Here is a 3,805-nt window from a genome sequence, read left to right as displayed (position 1 = left end):
ATTTCGTACATCCTTGGGATTCACACCGTATCATCTAGTATTTGGTAAGGAAGCAATCTTGTCCATTGAAGTGCAACTGCAAAGTCTCAGAGTAATGGCAAGCCAGCTTCAACATCCCAACATGCATTTGAGAGATCACATCATCAACTTGGAAAGACTGCAGCTGGACAGAGAAGAAGCAATAAATTATTATGCAGCACAAGCAGAGCATAGACGGCTTACCTTTAACGAGCATCTCCGGAAAAAAGAATTGAAGAAAGGAATGTTGGTGCTCCGCTACGACAATCGCTTCGACACGCGCAAGGATAAGAAACTCCTGCTCCGATGGGAAGGCCCTTTCATCATCAGGAAAAAGTATGCCAATGGAAGCTACCAACTTATGGAGGCTGATGGAAAACTTCATAAAACTAGGGTAAATGGTTGGCGACTTAAACCTTATTTTTTTCGATTTGACCAGGCTCCACCAATTGACATTCCAGATGACGACACACCATCAGCCGCCACCTCCGACGATAATGATCAAACAGATGAGCTAGAGACATGAATGCCTCTAGGCAAAAGGGGAGGGCTAACGATGGGGGCTTTTCACAGGCCAAGCTCCCATACCCCTCTTCTCTCATCCCCACCCCATGAAAACCCCCTCTTATGGAGGAAGTAATAAAAGGCATTGGAAAAAGTAAGAAAAAAATAAAGTATGATTATGTAAATATATAAGAAAGGTAAAATAGGCCACCTCATGCCTGCGGGGTAGCCCATCCCCACGTTGCCTCCTTTTTCTTCACTGTTGCCCCGCCGGGTGTCCCTTTCCTTTCCTCCACTCAAAAGGTCAACCCCCTCTCTCTTCCCCTTGTCCTTTCTCCTTTCTGTCTCCCCTCAAGCTACCCCACCTCTCACCAATAATGCATTATAACTCACCAATAATGCACCCTAACTCACATGCAACTTACCCTATCTTCCAAAATAGTATACCCCACCCCCTCTTTCTCTCTCCTATCATATCCCATGACCCAAATACCCCCCTCTCTCTCTAAAGGGCGCCATGTCTCTTGTCTTGTAGCTAAATAACCTCCTCCACACTCACACACACTCAGTTTCACTGAAAAAGGTGCCCACAGACCCATCCCCACCCGGTGGTTACCTGATTTTTCTTGTGTTCACACACATCTGCACACAGAAACACACTCCCCTCTCTCCCCTCTTGTAATTACTTTATTCTCCATGTCACCTCTCACTTTTTTTCATCAACCCACCTCTCTCTCTTAGTCTCTCTCTCATGAGACTGCTGTTCTGGCACATATACACACAGCCAGACAAGTGGGGCCCACAGTCACATGGCCTATGTAGATAATGATTTCTTCATTTCTAAAATCTAGAATTTCTCCCCCCTCCTCCCCTATATAAAGAGGGGTCACCATCACACTAAGGACACACAACATCACCAAAGAATACACTATGCACTGTGTGTGCCTAGTGCACACACACACACACACCCACACCATCACCATCACCGCAATCACCATGCTTGTCTTGAGCATGACCTCTACACCCTTGGCTATGGAAGATGAAGGGCAACTAAATGAAGGATGATGGCCATAACCCTCGTGCGAGTCTTCGCCATCAACTCCCACCTATCCGCCATGTGCTCTACCACGCTCTCCCTTTTCATTCCCCTACCCTATGCTCCCCATTTCATCGCCTTATTCTCTGAATAAAGCTTGAGGTTTTGTGAGTATGTTTCTTACAATGTTTTGCCCATGTGAGGTGTGCGGAATCGCCACCTAGTCTTGTGTTTGGAGTGAGCTTGTGTATGTGTGAAGGGTGTGCGGATTCGCCATCTTTTTGTGGTGTCTAAGTACTAAGCCGCTACACCTTCTCCCTCACTCTCTCTCTCTCACTTGATCTCATTCCCTTTCCTCTTCATCATTACTCCCAAGCATCCATCTCTCTTGGATGAAAACTTTGTTATGGTGGTGTGTTGTTTGCGTCCTAGCCGCTGAAGCTAGGTGGTGCCCCCTGTTTGCTTTACCATGACAGGCTCGAGGCGCGCCATTCGGTCCCCGGTGTTTTAGAGGCTGTCGGGGTTTGGGGTTCGCTTTGCTCCCGTCACATGCAATGGGATTCCCAGCCCGTTTGGGGAACCCATTGCATGCAAATAGACATGCCAAAACCCTTCTAATAAATGCCATTTTGGCATGAGTTTGGACCCTCTAATAGAGGGGTTTTGGCATGCCTATTTGCATGCAATGGGCAACCCATTTGCAATGGGCTCCTCAAACAGGGTTCCCATTGCATGCAAATAGGCATGCCAAAACCCCTTTGATAGAGGGGCTAAACGCATGCCATTTGCTAGGGGTTTTGGACATTGAAGGGGGGAGGCCAAAAAAACATGAGCATGGGGGACAACCCATGGGCTCACATGAGCCTTTACCTCGACCAATTAGAGAGGTTTTGGGCTATCGGTTTGGCCCCTCTATTAGAGAGGTTTTGGCATGCCTATTTGCATGCAATGGGATGCCCAAATGGGCTGCCCATTGGATGCAAATAGGCATGCCAAAACCCCTCTAAACTCATGCCAAAATGGCATCCATTTTGCCCCTCTATTAGAGGTGTTTTGGCATGCCTGTTTGGGGCATGAGTTTGGCCCCTATATTAGAGGGATTTTGGCGTGCATATTTGCATGCAATGGGCTCCCCAAACGGGCTCTCCATTGCATGCAAATAAGCATGCCAAAATTCCTCTAATACAGGGGTTGTGTTTAGCATGCCAATACCTCAATAGAATGCAAAAAATCATGAGCATGGGGGACAACCCATGGGCTCACGTGAGCCTTTACCTCGACAATAAGCAGAAATAAACATTAATTTTTTTTAAAAATGCATGCCAAAAAATAAATTAAGTGCACTTACATCGTTGTATTTTGTGTGTCTCCTTGCCGCCTCTTGCCACCAACAAAAGAGTTACCGCCGCTGCCACCAACATTTGCTTGCCTCCTCCATGTGTGTGTTTGTGTGTATGTGTGTGTGTGTGTGTGTGTGTGTGTGTGTGTGTGTGTGAGAGAGAGAGAGAGAGAGAGAGAGAGAGAGAGAGAGAGAGAGAGAGAGAGAGAGAGAGAGAGAGAGTGTTCTAAGAAGAGAAGAAGAGGAGAAAATACAAAGAGATTGTTGTGGCTGTTTTGATAGTGGGTTAGACTTAAAAAAGCCCAGTCCAACGGGCTGCCTTTTTTTTATAATTATTTTCAATGTTTGCCATGATCTTTGCCGCGCTCATTGCCGCCATTATACCCATGGGTGCTTTAAAAAATAAATAAAAAATTGATCATTTCCCCCTTCTTTTGCTGACTTGCTCCCTCCACTTCTTTTAAGAAGAATCTATCAAACATGCAAAATTATTCTCATTTTAAGCTCTTGTTCACCTTCCCTACCTCCCCTCTCGCATTTTGAAGATGCAAGCGCCAAGGTGGGATGAAGACGGAGCAGACAATGCGGTGGAACGCAATCGATGGTTGAATGACAGGTTTATATGTCCATGTGAGTGTTGCAAAAGACCCATTCCTAGACTTCGACGAGTCTCTTTGGAGCATGTCAAGGACTATGGAATGTGGGACGATCCACGGCAGGTTGAATGACAGGTTTATATGTCCGTGTGAGCGTTGCAAAAGACCCATTCCTAGACTTCGGCGAGTCTGTTTGGAGCATGTCAAGGACTATGGAATGTGGGACAATCCACGGCACGAATAATCGATGTTCCCAAACTTTTGCACATGGGAACCAACTCACTGGAGTGTTGTAGGAGGAGGCCCTCAAGC

Source organism: Adiantum capillus-veneris, chromosome 22 (genome assembly GCF_014529385.1).
Source record: "Adiantum capillus-veneris isolate H3 chromosome 22, ASM1452938v2, whole genome shotgun sequence".
Classification (NCBI taxonomy): Eukaryota; Viridiplantae; Streptophyta; class Polypodiopsida; order Polypodiales; family Pteridaceae; genus Adiantum; species Adiantum capillus-veneris.
The sequence above is the reverse complement of the archived record's forward strand: the minus strand, read 5'-3'. Positions refer to the sequence as shown.